The sequence below is a fragment of the Heteronotia binoei genome, chromosome 7 (genome assembly GCF_032191835.1).
Source record: "Heteronotia binoei isolate CCM8104 ecotype False Entrance Well chromosome 7, APGP_CSIRO_Hbin_v1, whole genome shotgun sequence".
Lineage (NCBI taxonomy): Eukaryota > Metazoa > Chordata > Lepidosauria > Squamata > Gekkonidae > Heteronotia > Heteronotia binoei.
In genome coordinates, this window is record NC_083229.1 from 78,208,518 (window position 1) to 78,231,930 (window position 23,413).

At 40.1% G+C, this 23,413-nt stretch overlaps 1 protein-coding gene across 3 annotated transcripts in view; it reads left to right on the top strand.

The window, feature by feature from the left end:
- KCTD1 (potassium channel tetramerization domain containing 1) overlaps positions 1–23,413 on the top strand; it is a 105,267-nt gene that overhangs the window by 49,439 nt on the left and 32,415 nt on the right. The gene's annotated exons all lie outside the window — the stretch shown is intronic.

The following is a 23,413-nucleotide window of genomic DNA, read 5'->3' on the forward strand; positions in this document are numbered from 1 at the left end:
AGGAAACAGATTAGAATAATGTCAGCAGAGAAAGCAATTTTAGCTCTTAGGAGGGTGCTGATGCATTTCTTTTTTGTCAATGGTGCTTGTGTTTCCAGATCTTTAAGTTACTTGACTTTAATCATACACTGTCCATTCCTGTTGTATCAATATATGCAGCAAGATGAGCTGCTTGCTGTGTTGCTTATCCCAAAGTCTTAAGACTGTGGGGCAACAGTTTTAGTTCAAGCCACTGCAGTTGACTCTGAAACCTCCTGGTGGTCTGGACTCCAGCATTAACAATGATTTCAGTCTAAACTCTGAAAGAGCTGTATTCTTTGAAATAACAGGTAGACATGCCTGAGCAGTTTCCGAAGTGGAAATACCAGTTTTGTACAAACTGACCCTTTCAGAGGAGTTTGCCAGCTAATCAGCCAGCCTGAAGGCTAATTGAAGACAGGGTCTTTTTGTGAATGGCTGCATCAGCATCCGTCTTTTGGTAAAACACACGTGACCTCCCTTTTACTGTTTGGAGTTTGGGGCCTCTGGAGTAGAGAGAGTATTGTACTTTGCTCTCCTACTGTGTATATCTTATGGTCATGAATAACTGGAGATCTGCTGGTGTGTAGATAATGTCTTTACTCATGCTTGTTGATGAAAAAAACTACCTTCTCATTGTATTTTTAGCATGAAATTATTTAATTCCCATTGTTGGGATGGTGGTAAAAATGTGTTCCAGAGTAGTGTGTATTGCATTGCATGACAGTAAGCAAGAAGAAATAGACAGTCCACCTTAAATTTCTATGCATGTCAAGTTTGTTAGCAGTTAGTGAGAGGATCTGCTCTTCCAGCTGAGGATAATCTAATGTTTTCCCCAATAACCAGTTAAACCCAATAATTTATCACTATATCCCCTGAACTACATGGAAAGCTTACCTAAGGTGAACTTCATTTGCATAGTGATTTTAAATGTTAATGACTCCTAAGTCAGACACTTCAGATAGGGGGAGAAACCAGACAGCTTGAGAAAATTATATATGCAGTAGAGAGAATAAAGACATCTGCTGTTTCTTGCTGTTGATTATTTTTCCTTACTCAAAATGAGCAGTTAGTGGCAGACTACTAGATATTAAAGGTAGTTTAATACTAATGTCATTTAGTTTTAATCTGGCTCTTGATTATTTGAGATAATTTGACTATTCATTTCTGCGGGGTGCAGTAAAAGTGTTCTTCTTTGGTTTTGCATAAAAATGTACGTTTTATTATTTAGCAGAGGAAACAATTTGTTGCTTTTGCTAACTATCTTAATAGCAATTAATTTTCCTCCAGTAATCACAACTTTCTATATTCGCAGAAATTAGAGTAAACTTTTAAAAGGGCGGAGGTAGGAAATATTGGACACATATTTAGAAAGAGTATTGTAGGAATGAAAATCTCAGCATGTTTAGAAAAATGAATGACTGTTTGGCTTAATAGCCTAAAAGTGTTGACTTGGGCAATCTACTCTTTCAGCTGATCATTAATCCCTACAAAGTGACCTGACCCACAAAGTTACTGCTTAATTATAAACATAGACTTCAAGGCCTTATTACCAAGTTGATTTCATGAAATGGCATGCCCCTGAATTCCATGGTTGACAAATACTGCTACTTTCATTACAGTTTCAAGATCTTGAAGGTCACACAGACTAGACTGAGTTTTATTGACTGCTGGTGTTATGCCAGTGTTACATGATGCTACCCATAGGGCTCTAAAAATGAACAGTGCATGCAAGTTTTAAGTGAAGATCAAGAGTGAAATATAATCCCTCAAATTAGGAAGGAAAAGATTTACTTGATTAATCTATTTGATGTCGACCTATATCTGCTTATAGTAACATGGGCATCCTATGTTTATGATATCCGAAATGGGCACGCATTGCACTGAAATGGTAGGTCACAACCAGTGTTCCCTCTAAATTGAGTTAGCATGAGCTAGCTCATAGATTTTTAGCCTCCAGCTCACATATTTTTGTCTTCGCTCAGGAAGGATGACCCCAGAACACAATAATCTATGCAGTAGCTCACAACGTTAATGCCAGTAGCTCACAACTTCAATATCAGTTGCTCACAAAGTGGAATATTTGCTCACAAGACTCTGCAGTTTAGAGGGAACATTGGTCACAACCCCAACATTTTTTGTATGAAATTTAAATGCGTTACATCTGGATTTCTAGTGGCTCATGTGGATTTCCAATGGCTCATCGTGTGGTACATTTCTCTTCTCAGAAAAGATTTAACTGCTTGTTATACTGGTCATTCCTGTATAGATTGCAGAGTAGTGTATTTTATTTCCCAGGTAGTTTCTTATCCGTGTTCTGACCTGTTTAGCTTTTGCAATAAAACTATGTTGTGCATGTTTAGCCCCTTCTCTCAGAACAGAAAAACCATATATGTATGTACTGGACCATAGGAGCTCAGGTACTGCATGTAAGCAAGGGTAGCCCCCCCCCCCGGCAAAACCACTATATAGAAGAGATTAATTGCTATGTGGATATTAGTATTAACCAGGGCTTTTTAAAAGAAAAAGCCCAGCAGGAACTAGTTTGCATATTAGGCCATACAGTCCTGACTCCAAGCCAACCAGAACTGTGTTCCTGCTCAATAAAAGCCCTGGTGTTAACACTAGTGTTTTTCACAAAAATCATGCAAATATGTTATCCACATTTTACAGCTTTAAAGATCTCTGTACATATGGTGTTCATAGATGGATGAAGGAAATACTAATATAACATCAGCAGTGCTCCCTCTAAGATGAGGAATCTTGTGAGCAAAAATTCTATATCATGAGCTACTGGCATTAAACTTGTGAGCAAGCAGTTTGGCTACTGCATAAATTAGTTTGCTCTGGAGCCATTTTTCCTGAGCGAAGGCAAAAATGTGTGAGCCAGATGCTAAAAAACTGTGAGCTAGCTCCCACTAACTCAGCTTAGAGGGAACACTGAACACTAGGATATGTCTAACAATTCTGTTTGCCCTTCATTGTATGAAACCATCTTAAGGAAGATATTCTTGGAGCTTGTATTTTTAGAATTAAGGTACCATTATGCATTGTGAGAGGTGAAAGTGAGGATATTTTAAACAAGTTGGAATTTCAGGAATGTTGCATTGTCAATCCCTGTCGCTGTTCTATGCCCATTTTTTTGTTTATTTTTGCTTGAAGATGCATGCAAGGTGCAGAGGCGCTGTAGGAGACAGTAGGGGTGAGGGGGTGGTATATTAAATGTTTCTTTGATTCAGGTATTGCTTTAGGTAGCAGATCCAGGAAACACCACAGTATTTTAATCATACAGGGATGACCCTGCATGACCTTGACTTCAGTTTTTACATCTTATGAGGTGTAATGATGTTCAAGCCCCAGATATAGTGGTTACTTTTGAGGCTAAGGATTGGTTAGATGACTATTTGTCTGTTGCGTAGTTTTTGTACATTAATTAATTAAAATATAATACTCCACTTCGTCTGCCATCCACAGTGGCTCAAAGTGACTTGTGCATTAATTTATCAAGATCAAATATTACAGTATAGCAACTCGCATGATTTATAAAATCAGTGCTTTTAAAATTTAGCCACAACACTTAGAAAGTATCCAAGAGCCTGGATTCACCTCAATCAGGGTCACGATGGCAAGGTAAGGTGCAATTTCTACTTTGCTTCTCTAGCCTTAAGTGTGTTGTTCTGCTACTTCTAAATATTTACTCCATGATTTTTATAAAGAAGTTATCAGATGTATGGTTACAGTAAACAGCTGCTTAACATTTCACTAGTTCATTCTGTCATTGGGTACTTAGGGGCAGAGAGAGACCCATGCGTAACTATGTTGAGCTCTACATATAATGAAAGAAGATAAGCATGACTGCAGTGATGCATATTTTCCAGTTAATTATTTGCTTTGTTTGTCCAGCACTATCAACCTAGATATTGGAGATGACCAAAGACAATACATAGCATTAAGCTTGATGGGATTCATAACAGAAAACAAGAGTAACTATTTGAAAATGGTGCATAATAGCATTTCAAGGTCTAATTAGTTTTTATGTGTGGATTCTAAGCATGGTAGATTCACTCTTCATTTCAAACTATGAATGCAGATAGTCTAGAGACGAATTTCCACAACTATATGGAAAAAGCCTGCCTGTATCTTGAAAGGCAATGCGATGTAGTGATTAGAGTGTTGGATTACAATATGAGAGATTCAGGTTCAGATTTCTTCTGTGTCATCGAAGCTTTGGTATGATCTTGGGTGAGTCACACATTTTTTCAGCCTAACCCCCCTCACAGGGTTGTCATGAGGATAAAATGGAAAAGATCGTGATGTAAGTCAGGGATGTTAAGTGTCTGGCCTGTGGGCCATACCCAGCCCACCCAGGGCTTTAATCAGGCCCCTGGGGCTCTTTTCTCCCCCCCTCCTGTCCTCCTCCTTTGAAGCTCCAAGGCTGCCAAACTTCCCTTTCTGCCTTGCCTTTGCCAGCTGCAGCAGGAAGCAAAGCTGCAAAGAAACTGCTGAGTGGATTTTCCATTAATGGAAATCCATTCCATGTTTTTCTTGCAGCTCTGTGCTGCAGTAGGTTTTAATGGAGTGGAGCTCAGTTTAACTTCCCAGCATTCCTGTGGCCAGCTGAAGCATCCTGGAGTTCTGTATTTGAAAATAAAGGGTTGATGCTTTCAGACAGCTTTGTCTCTGCTAAATGGACCTGAGAACTGTTGCCTAGTGAGTACTCTAACCTGGGAACCCATAGCCGAGGGGGAATATTACCCAGGAGAGCCATTGCCAATTTGAGTGGAATTCTGGGGGTGGGGGGAGAAGCTTGCAATGTCTAGCCATTTCATATTTTCCCAGATTGAGAGCATTTTATATTTTTTTGTTTCTGCTGTGATCCTTGCACTTTTTCTTGCATTGCAAAATCCCACTATTCCCCCACCTTCCCATTTTAAAATTGCAAAATCCCACTATTCCCCCACCTTCCCATTTTTAAACAAAATATTGAAAGAGTTTTAAGCATGTTTGTATTTTAAGTTAAAAAATTATGTCTTTAATTGTGTTTGCCTGTGTCATTTTTAAAGTTTATATCTCTGCTATCTGGCATTACATTTTATGACATACATGGCCTGGCCCCACAAAATCCCATTTATGTCAGATCTATCCCTTCTAACAAATGAGTTCGACACTCCTGAAGTAAACTGCTTTGGTCCCCTTGGGAGAAAAATAGGTGTAAATGGATAAATAAATCACATGAAGTTGGATGAACCCACGGTGAGACAACTGTCAGTGGTGGACTGGCCAGGGTGTCAGCTTGCCCGATGGCAAGTGGGCCCCTGATGAAGTGGGCCCATTAGACATTAGACAATATGTTAAAAATGTTAATTTCTTTTTAGTAGCTTGAAAATATAATAGAAGTTCCAGTATTACTGTAATGCAACTAAAATTTACATTGTATTTTGGGTTGCCAGCCTCCAGGTGGGGCCTGGGGATCTCCCACTTTTACAACTGATCTCCAGCTGGCAGAGATCAGCTTCCCTGGAGAAAATGCAATCTGTATTTACATTTAGTATCTACTGCATACTGTCAGTAAAATGTACAATATATGTACACTGTAATTACTAAAAACATATATACATTTATTTCACAAAAGTTTTAATTACACCTTTTTTCCACTTATGTGTTTTTTGAAAAAAATTATTTCTTATAAAAATTAAATGATAGCCTTATAGTTGTGGGTGGGCCCCCTTTGTCTCCTGGCAACCAATATTTTTAGACCCAGTCAGCCACTGTACATCAACATACACAGAAGTTACTTTTAGTTTACTGGTTAGTAGTGTGTCAAAAATTGAACTGAAATCCCACACTTGTGGGTAAGATTCTGATTACTTGATTAACTATTAGATCACTCGACTGAAAGTTGGGACAAGATTGTTTTTTTTCTGAGACTGCACAAACTGAAGTGGCTGTTAGAATTGGCCCTAAATTTAAACACAGACATAAAACTAATAGACCTCTGTGGGTTTTTTGATCAATTTTTCTGTTTCTGTAGTATTTATTTGATAGATTTTTATTCCTCCCTCCCTGCTAGCGGGCTCAGGTTGGATCACAATACAGTTGTTAAAAGTCTAGTAGTTCAGAAATTAAAACAGGTAAAAGCATCTAATATAAAATCAGGTGACAAAATGAACTATCAGTCTTTTTTCTCTACTTCTTAAAAACAGGTATTTAATAGGCCAGAGAAGCCCAGTATTATATGTTTAAAACAATGAAACAGATTGTAAATAAGATACTGTTATAAGACTGAGACTTTTGTTGGAACTGTAATATGTCTGTCTTTTCCCATTGTAAAGAGGCATAGTAGCATCTCAACAAACAGCAGGTACGACTGGGCCAGTTATGGGACTGAATTTGTACTGCTTTGGATTAGTTGAGAAAGCAGAAGGCCAACAAGTTGTTTGGTGGCAGTGTCCCTACGATATAAAATATAATTAATCTTCTGTATCCTTTCATCTGTGTGATCCTTTTCATAAGCCCATTTCTCACATATATCGAATGCAATATTTCAACTGAACCATTTCCCCCCTATCTTCAATGGTCTTTTTAATAGCCATTTAGCTATTGTGTTAGAAGTTGGATCCTAATTAGATATATTGTTGATTTTTCAGCCATGTTGGACAACCTGTCCTCCTTTTTTCCTTTTTGTTGTGTCAGAAGGATGTGCAATTTTTCTCTCCTTTTTAGAAAGGAGAGAAAGTTTAATCAGACTTGAGTGAACTTCATGTTACCATTGGGAAAGGAAAGGAAATTATAAATGCTGAAGAAATACCTCACCAATCCCCTCTCTTCAAATAGTTAAATAATTCACTGTCCTTAGTATAGGAACATCAAAGCCCTAATGCATAAACTAGAATGGTAGGTGCCTGAAAGCATTTTCCTTATTAAATGAAGCTTCTCTGTTTTTTTCTGTGAAAAAGGCTTCTCTTTGCTCACTGTTCTCCTTGCAGAGACCCAAAGATCAGAAAATGCTCAGTTTTAATTGATGAATCTGTATGACAGTGAGATGCTTTATTTTATGTATGGTCTAGAAATAAATGAGTAGTTAAACCCTTTGAAATACACCACTGCTGCAAAAGCCATGGGCTGTAATTAAATTGAATGTGGGGTTGTATTGTCTGTTGCCTTTAGCTATAAACTTGATAATAGACCCCAGTACATCAACTATTGTGTTAGAAGTTGAATCCTAATTAGATATATTGTAGATTTTTCAGCCATGTTGGAAGACTGGCCTCCTCCTTTTCCTTTTTGTTGTGTCAGAAGAATATGCAATTTTTTCCTCTTCAAAAGAAGCAAGAAGTGAGTGTGACTCTGAAATCTCAGAGTGCCAGTTACTGTTTATGTGCTACATGTTATAGATTCAGCAGAGGTGATATCAGTACACTTTGGATTCAGTATCATTTGCAGAAAACTGTCAAGTGTATGCCAGAGGGAAAACTGTTATAAGGTTTGACTTTTGTGCACCAATTTTCTAAATAAATGGTAGCTGTGTATTATACTTAATATTGCCCAGTTGTGTAACTGTGCAGGTTTTAGCATGCAAAAGATTGAAAAACAGGATTTAATATGAGCTACTTTCTTTCTCCTTGACCATCCCATCAGCCACTATGTTCATAGCTTGAAAAGGAAGGTTAAATAAAAACTTAGATGTTCTAAACATCAGAATCTTGAGGCATGAGCAGTTAAATGCTTTTGTTAATTTAATTTGTGTTTAATCTGAGGTTGTGCAGAGATGGTACAATGGATTTGGAAGAATGCAGATGGTCATTTACCACCTGGTGACTTACCACTGAAGCATGTGAGAGAAGTTATCTGAAGTATCCGTCTTAAGTGCTGAGAATTCTACTACATACTAGGCTTCCCAATCCCCAGGTCCCAGCGGGGGATCCCCTGGTTTTACAGGCTTCCCCCCTCCCCCAGCCAGCTGGCTGGCGGGGGAAGCTCCACCCCCACAGTCATTATGCACCTCCAGGAACAATTCCCATAGGGAATGATGGGGAATTGATCCACGGGTGTCAGGGGCTCTGGGGGGGCTGTTTTTTGAGGTAGAGGTGCCAAATTTTCTATATAGCATCTAGTGCCTCTCCCCAAAATACCTCCCAAGTTTCAAAAGGTGTGAGCCCCAAAAGAAGGTGCCCCTATCCTTCATTATTTTCTATGGAAGGAAGGCATTCTAAAAGGTGTGCTGTCCCTTTAAATGTGATGGCCAGAACTCCCTTGGAGTTCAATTATGCTTGTCACACCCTTGCTCCTGGCTCCCCCCCCCCCCGATGTCTCCTGGCTCCACCCCCAAAGACCCCAGATATTTCTTGAATTGGACTTGGCAACCCTACTACATACTCACATCTCAGAGAAGCGAGGGAGTGGTAAATTCTCTGCACAATGTAAGAGGATGCTTACAGGTGACCAACTCCCCATGAAACATAATGCCCACCTTGGTAAGTGACTGCTTAGCAAAAAAATTCACAATTTGTTTGTGAAATTATGGGATAACTGTTGAACATTTGAGTGAGAGTTAGCATTTGGCCTTATGCTGAAATTTTCAGAAAACACTGTCTCTGCAGTTCATTAAAAAAAACCCAAATAAACTATGCTGCACTGAGACTGAGATCCCAACTATATAAAATAGGATCAGCTTTGGCCAACAGCACAAACAGCAAGTTGTGTGACACTCTGTTAGTGTAGTGGCCTTACTTGCCTCAGAGTGCATGATCTGTGGTTCCAGTTGCAAGTCTCTTATTAAATAAATAATGTTAGTTAGTTCTTGAGAAACAAAGTACAGCAATGTGAAACAGTTCAGTGGCACCTGAAAGGCTAACAACATTTATTCCCACATAATAAGTGTTCATGAGTTAGAGCTCACGTGGTCATAAGTTATTTGCATCTGATATGGTGAGCTCTGACTAACGAAAGGTTAGGAAGGATGGAATAAATGTTTTTAGTCTTTTAGGTGCCGCTGGACAGCTATCATATTTTGCAGCTGTAGCCTAACAAGGTTACCCATCTGAAATTATGTCCAATAAAAATGGGAACTTCAATCTAGATGGGAAATCCTTCAAATATATTGGTATAAAGTTAGGATGTAGCATTAGAGAGATGATTAACTTTTTTGTAATAATTGGTAATTAATTGGTAAGCCATTTTTACTCCGCTCCAAGCTCTTTTCATCTGTCTCTTCTGAGAAGCCTCTGGCTTTTAGCCTTTAATCGATTAAGTTCTCCGCTGCAAATCATGCTAACATTAAACCCCATATAGCAAGCAAAGAAATATGCTGAAGATCCATTATGCCATATTGTGTTTCATTATGCAAGTGTAATTGAGACAAGATTTTTATTTATTGTTTGCAGTAAATCATACAGTGCATATGAGCTAGTAGCTAGCTATGAATGATGTGTATGATGTTGTAAAAACAGCATCACAATGTTCTAGGAAGAAACTAGGCCATCAACAGGAAAAAGATTCTACTTGGCTTCCCCTGAAAGCAAGAAGTCCTGTTAAAACATTTTGGAAACTAAAAGTAAAATGGGGGTGGCCATACTACATTTGGCTTTGGCTACTTTATTTCCAGCCTCCACTTTTTGGCATCATGTGTTCATAGGGTTGCCAGCTCTGGGTTGGGAAATAGCTGGAGATTTTTGGTGTGGAGCTTGAGGGGTTTGTGGAGGAGAGGGACTTCAGTGGGGTATTATGCCATAAAGTCCACCTCCCAAAGTGATAATTTCTCCAGGTGAACTGATGTCTGACCCTGGAGATTGTAATTCCAGATGTTCATTTACCACCTGAAGTTTGGCAACCGTATTAAGCACAATGTATTATATTATCAAATGGGCCAGGATTTCTGTGCATATCCATCATTAACAATATTGTCAAATAAACAGATTTTTAAATGAGGGAAAATAGGATAATTATGTTTCCCTACCCCACCCCACCCACCCCTGGTTGCTGTGTTTGGGTCTGAGATTCTCAGATGTGTGAAAATAATAAACGTTTTCTTTGAGTTTGCTGTTTATTGCAAAATTAGTCTCAACTCATGCCATAATGATCACAGAAATAACTTCTTGTTGCTAGTCTGTACATTGATGCAGGGTGTTCTACATTAGTCTTTTTGGAGAGAAAAAAAGGATACACTAGTATGTATGTAGTGGAACAGTATTTGAATGATCAAGGCTGTTTCAATATCAAAATTTTAAATTGTGGGGCCATTAAAGCATTGGCTGTTTTTTTAGTCCTGTGCATCCATTATGGAGTGGACGAGCATGCTTTTTTTCTCTTAAAAATAGGATGATTTGACATAGTTTACATATTACCTTGTTGAACTACTGAACTTATTTGTTTGTGTATGCTTCACCTGCTTTCACCTGTGGTTATGGTGGTCTATTTATAACACAGTGTTGGTCTAGCAAGATGAATTAAACTGGTTCAGTTGCTTAGCCAAAATAGTTTCAAAACACATTTCCATTATTGTGGATAAACCACATTCACAATTCACTGAAGGAAGAGAAACTCCACTGATATCTTCACAAGTATCTGCACATTGTTTTATGTCTGATAGATATTTCAAATTTATGGTATCTTAAATCATGCACTGAAAATTCCCAAATATTGTTTTGTGGTTCAGAGAAAACTGTGAAACAGGCCCACAAGTTGTTATCCATCAAGTCCAACACAGCGCACTAGCTATGTATGGTGACTACTGGGGGCTCAGTGAGCATTCTAATTTTGTTTCCTGCCTGGACTGTAGAAATAGAAATGTTTTAGCTTTTAGCACAGCATATGGTTGATGGGCAGTTTGTTTGTTTGTTTTATTCAATTTTTAACCCACCCTTCCCGTAGAACAGGCTCAGTGCGGGTTACATTATAAAAACAATCAACAGTAAAAAAAAATTTAAAATACATAAAATCTAAAATTACAGAGTAACAGTAGGTACTAAAATGGCAAATTCTGCCTCACAGACATGGCCTGTTGTCCAGGTTCAGCAGGTCTTTTAGCACTGGGATGGAATGAAGGGGGGAGACCGGTAACAAGTGATGTCCCTGCTTCAGCTGAAGGCCTGGTGAAAGAGCTCTGTTTTACAGACCATGAGGAATTGAAGTAGATTCCACAGGGCCTGGATCTCCTGGGGGAGCTCATTCTACCAGAAGCCAGATGGACGTCTCTGGGGCTGGGTATCACCAGAAGTTGTTGGGCTGCTGATTGTAACGACCTGTGGGGCTCATACAGGGAGAGGTGGTCCCGTAGGCAATGTTCCCTCTAAGCTGCAGAGTCTTGTTAGCAAAGACTGTATAAGGCTTTAAATCTAAGTACCAACACCTTGAACCGGATCCAATACTCAATGAGTAGCCAGTGCAGTTCATGCAGCACAGGATGAATCCATGCCTGTATAGGCGATGATGTCAACATCCGTGCAGCAGCTTTTTGCACCAGCTGGAGTTTCCAGAGGAGGGTCAAGGGCAGCCCCACGTAGAGAGAGTTACAACAATCTAGCCTGGAAGTACCATCACATGGGTCACTGTGGCCAGGTCACGGAGGGCAAGATACAGGACCAATTGTCTGACCCGCTTCAGAAGGAAAAAGGCCAATCTGGCAGTGGTGGTAACTTGGGCCTCCGTAGTCAGAGAGGCATCCAGGAATACTCCCAAGGTCTTCACCCTCTACGTGGGCATCAGTAGAGCCCCATCAAAGGATGGGAACCTGTTTTCTGATTCCAGCCCCCTGTAACCTAGGCACAGGACCTCGGTCTTCGATGGATTCAGTTTCAGCTGGCTCTGTTGCAACCAACCAGCCATGGCTTGCAGTGTCCTACCCAGTTGCTCTGGGGCCGAATCCAGGCGGCCATCCATCAGCAGATAGAGCTGGATGCCATCTGCATATTGATGACACCCCAGCTCATACCTCTGGATAATCTGAGCAAGGGGGCGCATGTAGATGTTGAATAACATTGAGAAAAGACTTGCTCCCTGCAGCAAACCACACTGTAATGGGTGCCACTGGAACAGTTCACCCCGAAGTACCACCCTCTGTCCCTGACCTTGGAGAAAGTTCCATCTTTGTAAGTCACAAGCTGCAAAAGCCTGCTATAAATCTCTGTTCTCTGACTTGGATCCATCTCAAGAAACATTAAACCATCCTCTGTAAAGTGTTTTTTGCTTACTTGTGTTAGTTATCTGGGGCCATTTGCTGTGCACAAAGTCCCAAGGGTACTTGTAAGATACCTTTAATATAATTTCTTTTCAAACATTCAACATATTTCTTGCCCACACAGGCTCTTCTTCAGGGAATTCCAAAACTGCTACCAGGGGAGCAGTTTTGTAAACTTCTGAATGCTGCTGAATGTTTGCAAAGTACCTTTGGGGTTTTCCTGTTTTTGTAGCATACATCCCTCCTTTTCTTTGGGTTGTTTGCTGTGTAAGCACCTTTGCTTAGGGATGCCAGGTCCTTTCAGGAAACTGGTGGGAGATAGGAGAGTGACCAGAAAAAAGAGAAAGGTTCAGGCCATGTCACTGGTGTCATACAGGATGTGATGTCATCCCTCCAATGACTTCCAGGCAATGTTCTGGAAAAAGCTCTATGGCAAAACTGGCTTCCACCATAGAGTTTTTGCTCAAATACCACTGTGTTGCCTGGAAGCGTAATGATGTAACTTCTTGTGCAATGCTGATGACATAGCCTGGGGCATCTTCTATTTGTAAGTCCCCGTCAACCAGCTGAGCAGTGGCTGAGGGTCAGGGCCTGGCAGCAAGGGACCCATGCCACATCTGGCAACCCTACCTTTGCTGCATATGCTGCTTATGACACACGGGATAGTCTAACTGGAGCATCCTTTCTTTGATGGGGACAGTTCTAGAAGGATTCTTGTCTTCTTTCAGTTTTGTGAGTCTTTGTAAAATGATACTTCAGATCAAGTAAAAGTGATAGTGAATCATTGTGCTCTTCCATAACAGTTGGTGTACCACATTGCAGGAATTCATTTGCAGTCAGAGGAAGATGTATTACTCAGCCAAAAATCTTCAAGCTGGCTGGCAGCAGTTGATACTGATGCCTTACAAAGAAATTTCATACTAAAATATTTGCAAAACATTGTTTTAAATAATGGATAGTGGACTATCAACGTTTCCCTTTATAAAGGTATGCACAATTCTATTTTTTAAAATAAGCTCTTTCATGTAAAATTTACCAGACTGTCACAGATGACAGGGATGGCTTAGACATCTGAATATCTACAAAATATAAACACTCTTTTGTAATAAAGATGCGTGCTTAGCTGCAAGAGATGAACTATTTTTTAAAAGTCATTAAGAAAGCCAGTATTTCCCATCCTTGATGGATAGTTGCAAACTTCTGCATCTTATGTTACCATAACACATTAAATGAGAATAATTTTGGTAACAATTAATGTGCTATAGTATGTTTAATTATAATATATTTTAAAGAGTTTGGTGATTTCAATGTTACAGAGTTTTACTCAATATCCCAATATACTGGTAGTCCTGGTTAAGCGTATACAATAATACATTTTATTTTGTTTACCAGAGAATTGATTTTCTACCTTCCACTTTTAATTTTTCCTACTTCTCAAAGTCATTATCAAAGATAAACATTTTAATAAACATACTGTTGAAAATGTATTGCATGTGTCTACAGTAAACATATAAATGATCTAATGCTGCATATTGTCTTACATAAAAGTTTTTATAAAACACCTTGAGTAAAATCTCTTTAGAAGCATTTTATTCATTCTAAAGAAAATATTTCACAGGATTTTTTTAGCACATTCCAAATTTACCTAGTTTTCTATTGCAAACATTTTGAGTGAAAATGTTATCACAAGTAGCATTTCATTCATTCCAAAAGAGAATGTATTTCATAAGAGTTTTTTCCAGTGCTCTCCCAAATTTCAGTATCCCTCCCCCCTTCTCAGCCTTTACATCACTAGAGCAGCAGTAACATTACTGCCTAACTGATTTCATTTATAGCCTGTCTTTTCTTTCTGAAACTCAAGACAAATTATACAGCGTAAATACAGTGCAATCCAAAAAGTGTGAGACATCCAACAAACTAGGATCTCAAAAATTAGAAACAACATATCAGGGCTTTTTTAGTAGAAAGAGCCCAGCAGGAACTCATTTGCATACTAGGTCACTCTCCCTGATGTCACCATTGTTTACATAGGGCTTTTTGTGGAAAAAATCTTTAAACCTTAAATGGCTTAGACCCAGAATACATGAAGGACTCTGTCTCCACCTGCATCACCCAACTCAAGACCAGGGATCAGCCCAGAAATCTTTCTCCAGGAGGAAAACTTAGAAGAGGTTCATTTGGCAGGAACCCTGCTTTTTTACCTATTCCCCCATACTTCGATAGTTCCTCCTGCACAAATTGAGAACAACTTTTTCTCTCAAGGCTTTTCAGCCGTTGTTTATTGATGGTGTTATGGTAGAACAGGTGAAAGAATGGAAATTTTTGGGAATTACTATGAAACAGGATCTAACATGGGGGGCAAATACTTTAGAGAAAAAGGCCCAGCAACGACTATACTATTTAAGACTCTTAAGATCACAACAACTGTCAGGGAGTCTGCTGGTTGCCTTTTATCGCAGTTCCATTGAGAGCATTTTATCTTATTGCCTCTGCGTGTGGTTTGGGAGCTGCACGGAAGCAGAGAGAAGGGTGCTCCAAAGAGTGATGGTAAGAGCACAGAAGATTTGTGGATGTTCTCTCCCCTCATTGGTGGATCTGTATAATAGGGGATGTAAAAGGAAGATACAAATGATCTTAAGGGACCCTTCACATCTGGGCCACTTGCTATTTGAGATCTTACCGTCAGGTAGGCGATATAGAGTGTTGAAGGCTAAGACAAATAGATTCAAGGGCAGCTTCTATCCAAGTGCCGTGGTTAGGCTAAATGCAGGGTTATGAATGGTTATTTGTTTTTAGATGCATTTAAATGGTCTATGTATATGTCCTTTTTGGGGGGGTGTTGATGCGTTGGTATGTTTGTGGAAGAGCACCTCATTTCGTTGCTCTCATTTTCTTTTTTGAGAACAATGACAATAAATTTATCTATCTATCCATCTATCCATCTATCTATCTATCTATCTGATTTGTTTTTTCCAGAGGTTCTTAGTTAGATCAATAAGAATGCATGATGGACATGGCTGTGTTGGAAAAATTGATTATAACAGAAGTTCTTATTGTGTATAGTGCTATAATATAGTGTTGTAAATCAGCTTGGGGACTTTTTAAAAGTCGGACAAGTTCTGTTGTAGTTTATTATTCATACTTTAACATGTAATGTGATGCAGTTTTCACATAACTCTTCAAATCCACTATTTTTTTTAAAAAAAACTCAGACTAATGTGCTTCTGAAAATGCTCTTTTGTTTGGAGATGCAAGTTTACTGTTATAATGGGGACCCAGGAATTCAGCTGGAGGTCACTATTTGGTGCTACTGAGTTCACTGACCGTATTTCGCTTCTAGCAGTCCCAGCTGTGGCCCCTTTACACAGGTCATTGCCATGCTAACCCCATTCATTACTACTCCTCAGTCTGTTTAACATAGTTCAAAATGAGAACCAAAACCAACAATTCTAATTAGAGCATCAACAAAACTCAAGCAGTATGATTTCTTGAGGTTGGTTTTAAACATTGCCCCCCAATTTCAGATTAATAGACTTTTGAAGACTTATTTATGGATTATGTAAAGTGGCCGCTTTATAAGGTTGATAGATTCTGTGGAGCATAATCTACTTTGGAGTGTTCCTGGTTAAGCCTTATTGAATGTTATTCATCTAACTGGGGCTTGTGCCAGAAAATGTTTGATCCTTGACTCTGGACACTTTTAAGCTTCAAACTGAAGGGTGACTTGTATATTGTATTATCTGTTTGCAAGCTTAGAACCACACAATTGGTCATGACACCTAAGAATGATTTATTCTTCACTTTTAAAATTTTATGTTTTTATTTATAAATGCTGAAGTTACTCTTTCAGCATGGTCCATAATGGCAGAAAGTAAACTGATGATTCAGACTTGCATTTCTGGAAGTTGGCAACCTTCTTGTCATGAACTCTGCCTCCATTGCCCTCATATCATTGATTGACAGGACAAAGCAGACTGGTTTGGATTGGTGGAAGGCATGTGACTGTGCAATACTGTCTCCCATTCTTTGATGGGGGGATTATTTAAAGAAGATAATGGGAAATACTATTGCAGCTTTCAGCATAATCATTGCTTCCTTGACCCTGTAGTCCAATTTTGGCTTAATAGTTTGCCAAGAAATAGCTTTGAGCCTTGCAATGATGATTTTTTGAGCAGACCATAGCTGAGCTCTGCTTTTGTTCCCGATCCCAGCTTGAGCTGCACAGATATGTGCTTGCTCTCCTTATGGCCTTGGTATTAGTATCTGTGTGCTGTTTGGAGTATGTGCTGCCCTGTTGCTTTTGCAGTTTTAAAGTTTGTGGGAAAGGAAGGTGTGATGGACTGCACTTTCTAAAAGCTTAGAAGTGCTGTACAAACAACTAAGGGGCTGTGAAGGGTAAACCTTGAGTGACAGGATGCTCCCAGCAATCTGGTTAGCATAAACTGAACAGAGAAAGACTTCTGAACTAGATGCTGAAGAGAATTCAGTCTGATTTCAACCCCAGTTGAGAAGAGTTGAGTACTGACAATTTCAGAATTCAGCTCTGACTTAGAGCAGTTTAACACAGACAGGAGAACTGGGGGAAAGTTGGCAAGGAAGTTTGGGATGTAGGAAGACTCACCAATTAAGCTGAAGAAATGGGATAGATCTTCTAGTAAGAGGCGAATTTCCCTACCCAGTCTAAACAAGGTGATACCACTGAAGAGTGTGGAGATCCCTGGTCTGGTGTAGTTAGAAACTGCCTGTGCAAACCTTAAGAGTAAGTTAAAAACTCAAGATGAATACTGGTGTTTCAAGAGAAGGGGTTTGAGTACTGGAAAGAGTGTACCAACCTTCTAGAAACCAAGAGAGTCGATAATAATCAAAGTGTACTAGAGTGTTTGGGAAAACACTGGAACAAAAGCCTCTCAGCATAATGATTTAAGTAATTATAGCTAAAACAAACTCTCATTAGCCTGAAATACAAGAACTAAAATCTGTTCATGCACTAGTTTTACCTCAGAGTTATCTATATTGAGTTACCTCAGAAATTTCAACCCCTGGTTTCACTTGATCTTCCCCTTCTAGGTTGAATAAAATATTTTATTAATTTTGAACTTCAAAATGTCTCAAGTGACATTGTCAGTGGTTTAAGGGTGTTTCTGACTCTTCTCTCAGGTTTCTGGGCTGAGCCAGCAGTAAAATACAATACTGTTGCATAGTGGGACAGCCAAAGCTATTCAGGAAAGAAGAAACCAGACCATTAGGGCTGCTCCATCAGAAAGGGAAATAAAAACGGGAAAATATTACCTCTGAGGGACGGATATGGACAAGGCCATCATAGAAGGCCTTTATGTCCTGCTATTTTTATGCAAGGCTAAGTGGACTAAATCTATGCTATTCTGCTCTGCATCCACATGTGTGCTTCTTGATCTATATAACTTCATATGTTGGAAAGAAATCTATTTACAATAGCAGTTGTGAACACTAAAAAGACATTTCTCTCTTATTATATGCAAGATTCTGATACCTTTATGAATGCATTAGCAAATAGATTTACATTTTTATAGAAGTTTAATTATCATGCAGTCCTAAACAGAGTTCCAATCTTTTAAGCTCATTGACTGCAGTAGACATAGAAGGGTGTAACTTTGTTTAGCCTTGCACTGGTAGCTGTGCTATTTTCCACTTATATGTTTTTTCTACTGTTTAGGAAAGTACAGATGTGAAACAGATAATGATGCAGTATCATACCATAATGCAAGTAGGAAGCATTTGGAGTGGCAGTCAGAAATGCAGCTGTTTGCAGAAAGCGGTCTTTAGTGGTACATTCTACTCTCGTGTATGCTGTATATGTACTTATATCAAAATGCTTCTGCCACTGAACTTAATATTGTTGCTGCAGGGATCATTTGAAATATGTACATTAATAAGAGCCAAGAAAAGAAGAGGCTGGTTGAATCAAAGGGAGAGGCTTTTAAAAAAATCTTTATTATTTTAATATGTATGATTCAAAAGAGTCAGTGGATTGTAAAGACAAGGCCTCTGTCACCCCAGAAGCTTCCAAATCAGCAACTTTCCCAGGGTGAAATTATCTCTTGATGCTTTCTCAGCAGAGATGGCAACTGGCACTGTTTATTCCACTTCTGAGGGTGAAATTGCCAGGGGGGAAATAAACATCTAATACGCCTCTGGAAGTTTTATGATGGGTGTTAACTATTTGCTAGTAGGTAGATTATCTGGAACAATCCCAAGGGGATGTGCTTATGAAGATCCAAAAGAAATCATATGTGCCTTTTAATGCTTTATAAATGTAGACAAAGATAACACTTTTGTGAAAGGTTGGGAGCGTTAACTGGTTGTTACAAGGCAAGAGGTAGGCCTCCCATCCCAAAGTCAATCGGCATTTTCTAGAGCAGAGTGAAATGAAAGGGACTCAAGATTCACAAACTTTTTTTTCTCTTGAAAAGTGCTCCCTATCTTCAGCAAGTTTGTGATTCAGCAAGAGGTTAGAAGTGAATGTGTGCTTCAGTTGCAGTAATAACCCAGAGGAAACTTCTTGCTATTTGACAGCAGTGAAAACTTTTGCAGCATTGTAAAACAGGCACATTGGCTGAGATCAACATCAGAATGCACACTCATTACTGTTGATGGAATGTCTGCTTTGAATACATATTCCAGAGTGCCACAGTGGATTAGGGATCAGAGTGAGCATGATAAAACTTTGACCTAACTGATGCTGCCATATAGCCCAAGCTAGGGTTGCCAAGTCCAACCCCAGAAATATCTGGGGACTTTGGGGGTGGAGCCAGGAGACTTTGGGGATAGAGCCAGGAGACACTGGGGTGGAGCTAGGGGGGAGGGGGGAAACGGCACCGGGGAGCGTGGCAAGCCGCCCCGCAGCTGCCGCCTTTTCTCCGCTCGCCGTGGCTGCTCCTCCGAGATGGGCTCAGGCTGAGCCCATCTCGGAGGAGCAGCCACAGCGAGCGGAGAAGAGGCGGCAGCGGCGCGGCGGCCTCACCCGCTCCGCCTCTGGGGTGGAAGCGGAGGGGGGGTGGAGGCGGGCCAGGGGCGTGGCGAGCCGCAAGTCCGGGTCCTAGAAGGGCCCGGATTCGCGGCTCACCAAGCTCCTGGCCTGCCTCACCCTCCCCTGCGCTGCTGCCGCCTCTTGGCTGCTGCTCCAAGATGGGCTCAGCCTGGGCCCATCTCGGAGGAGCAGCTGTGGTGGGCGGGGAGGGGGCGGTAGTGGCGTGGCGCCCAGGATCGGGCGGCTCGCCATGCTCCCTGGCGCAGTTTCCCTCCCCTCGCTTCCATTTTTGGGGGGAGCGGGGGAAGAGGGTGGAAACCCTGGGGTCCCCCGCCAGGGCGGGAGGGTTGGGAAGCCTAACCCAAGCTGTGGAAGGTAGGGTATTTTAAGATTTTTTTTTTTTTAAAAAAACAAGTTTTTAAGCAAGCTCAGTAATGGTTGAGATTAGACAACCACAGCTCTGTTTTCAACAGCAGCATTTTCTAAAGCTGTTACTAATTTCTATTCGACTGGTACCACATGACATATTTAAAGGTTGGAACCATTCAGTTTCTATGTCATGAGTCTTTCATTGATTATAACAGTTAAACTTACTTTCATACAGAACAAAGAACTGACTGCCATTTGGTTAATATGTTTAGATTACAGGATAGAAGAAGAGACAATTTTAGACATAAAGTCAAAAGAACAGATTTTGCACCTCTAGAGGTAGTTTATTATTGCCTTCCCCCTAGCTGCCTCTTTCGATCACTGAAAAGGTGATAGTGAAGAGGGACCCTCATGGCCAAAATCTGAGATTGGAAAACTGCACTAAATGGGGGGGGGGTATCTGGCAAAACTCCCCCCTTCCTCTTCGACCATTGGGGAGGTTGGAGAAAGGTCTGTGCTACAGCAAGAGACAGAGGATCAGTTTTCCCCAATCCCCACCCTTTAACTAGCCTCCCCCCCCCAATCCGGGTTGCATGACATTTTGTCTGTACAAGTCTCTTGAGCTGCTGGATGAAGGGGAAGTAAAATGGATTAACCAAGAGGATTCACTCAAATTCATAGCGTCCAATCTGTATGCCTCTGGTTAATTCTTTTCTTCCACCTCTACCTGAAATAGTGTAAATATATTGTTATATTCTATAATGAGGTTCAGTATTGAAACTACTTTGGTGGCTCTGGCTCATGATTTCTGTCAGGAAGTAGATGGGAGGAGTGTGACCCTTTTGATTCTCTTTGATCTTTCAGCAGGTTTTTTTTTTAACCTTGGTACCCTTGGCAAAATCAGCTGAGAGATATGGGAATTAGAGGCAGTATGTTAACAGAGGGGTTTTTTTGGGGTGGGGGTGGGGGTAGACTACTTACGAAGACTTCCAGAGACTGTTATTTTCCCATGACCTGTAACATCTGCCCAGAGCTGGTCATCACATCTGGTGTTTTGAAATAGGTTGTCATCATCATGAGGGTGGCATTCAGCTCTATTTCTGTTTTACATTGAAATCAAATGAAGTTTATAGTGGTTCTGAACAATTGTTTGAAGACAGTAATGAACTGTGACAAAAAATCAAACAATGCAGACCAGGCAGCATTGCCTCTACTTGGTAGTCTTACTTTGGCAAAATGCTAGAAGTGCCTATTAAGTGTAGTTATACTCAGAAGATCTGGTTCATAGTTTGTGCACACTCTTGTATCTGGGTCTCCCCTTAGATTTCAGGGTCAAGACGGTCAATCTTCAGCTGACTGACTGACTGTGTCCTTTCCTGAAACTGATGGACTGAGGCATGCATTAATAATTTCCTGGTTGGAATACTGTAATGCAGTCTGTACCAGGCTATACTTGGAGGCTCTTTGGAAGTCACAGATGGTATAAAATGTTGTTGTCATGGTAATATATGGTGGTAGTTGCAGGATATAACACTGGTTTTATACAAATATTCATTGGCTGTAATGTACTTTTGGACTATCAAGGTGTTTTTAAAAAAACTTTTAATGGTTTTGTCCTGCAACATTTGAGGGATTGTCTTTTTCCATGTATTCCTTCATGTCAACTAATATAAGGTTCAGAAGTCTCTTGAAAGTACCCACCTCCAACTACTGGAGATTTGATCAGTGACTTGCAACTGCATATATGTTTCATTCTTCAAGTTTAAAAAAAGACTTCAAAAACTTTTCTTGGGAAGACATAGCCAATGTGAAAAGGAGATGCATAGTTTAGCAGAATAGAATGGCATTTTAAAATAAGATGGGGGGGAAGGGCAAATAGTACAAACAGTGGTTTGTTATATATCCTATTGGATACAAACCAGTATTTTAATCCCAAATTGTAATCAGTACAGCCTATGATTTACTATATCTGAACCAAGTTAGTGTATTTACAAAAAGAAATTCATTTATAAATAGTCAGTCTTAAAAGGATCCATTATATTTTTGTCTGTGAAAGGTGTTTTTTAAAAAAGATCATCATTTAAATGGAAACATCTAAATACATCCTTTAATGAAAAGTTAAGATAGGATAGGAATATTGGTTCCCCCTCTTTATTTTTCTGTTGACTTTCTTTCTTTCATTGGGGAAATATTTAAGTAGCTACACTTATATTTAAGAAGTAGCCAAAAGGTAGAGTAGTAGGAATACTGAATACTGAAATTCACAGGTTGATTGGAAATTAATCCTTTGGTTAGAGCAGCAATTCTGCCTTATTTATTCATGTAAAAATTCTCTTCCCATTCAGAAAGAGGAACAGAATTTGCCAGTATGGTCACATGATTAGAGCAAAATTTTTCAACATTCTGGCATATTTACACTTATTTTGATATCAATGTACAGTTGCACTCAGGGTTTTTCCTTATAGTTTGTAAAGTAATCTCTTTATACACAGCAGTATTATGTATATGTATTATTAGCAATATAGAGAAACTCTTAGTGCAGTTGCTTTGCACTGTAGCAATTGCTTTGGCTTCTAGGATCATGCAAATCAGGAAACGGAAGGATTTCACATTTTAAAAAAATTATATTAAATATTATATACTTACATGAACTATGTCAATCCTGATAACCAGCCTGCTTGTTTTTGTAAAAAAAAATTGAATAGAAAATTGAAATTAGTTAATAGTTTTAATTCTTCACACCTATTTGCCTGGACCTTTTTTTGGGGAGATGCCAGGGATTGAACCTGGGACCTTCTGCTTCCCAAGCAGATGCTCTACCACTGAGCCACCGTCCCTCCCCAATTCTTCCCTGTGGACTTCCTATTAGTGTTGGGAACTTTTGGACTAGTGCGACCAAATATGTATATATACCTGGCAGCATTTTTTGTATGTTAATAATATATTTGCTTTTTTACCAGCAATGGAATAATTATTTTAAAAATATTTTAAATGGCTTTTGCAAGCCAAGCTGCGCATGAGTGAACGTGAAGCAGCGTGAGTTTTCTGCAAGGCTCTGCTGGGGACCCACTATCAGAAAGGGGGGGGGGGGGGAAGATCTCAGATCTCCCCCCCCCCCTTTATTCTGCTGGCCTTGGAGACAGCTCTCCCCAGAGGATCAGCTCCTTAGTGAGCTCTGTTAGGCAGACCAACTTCAACTGGGCAGCCCAGCAGAGCCTGCAGGGACAGTTCTCCCCACAGGACCAGATCCTTAGCAGGTTCTGTTGAACAATTCAGCTTCAACCGGGAAGCCTAGCAGAGCCCCAGGTGAGCCTGTGGGGAGAGTTCTCCATGTAGGATCAACTCCTGGTAGGGCTATGTTGGGATGTCCAATTTCAACTGGGCAGCCTAGCAGACCCCAGACAAGTCTGCAGGGAAACTTCTTTCTTCTGGTAGTGGGGAGCTAAACCAGTCCATGAAATGGCTGCCAGCCATTTATACCTGACAATCCAACAAATCTGCCCATCAGCAGCTAGGTTTAAATGACTGCCAGCTCTGTAACACATCCAGGATGGAGTGAAAGAGATCACTGAAATGTCTGGCAGCCATTTTAGCCTAATGGGGCAGATCCACCTGTCCACTATTAGGCTAAAATGACTTTTCAGTGCTCTGTTTCACTCCCCCTGCTTTGCAAGTAAGGAGGGAGCAAAATCGGCCCATGAAACAGCTGCCAGCCATTTAAACTTGACAGCCCAATAGATCTAACCGTCAGCTGTTAGGTTTAAATGGTTGGCAGCTGCTATTCAGTCTTACTAATTAGACCCGAACAAAAGCCAAATAGTTTTAGCTTTTATTCAGGATCAGTA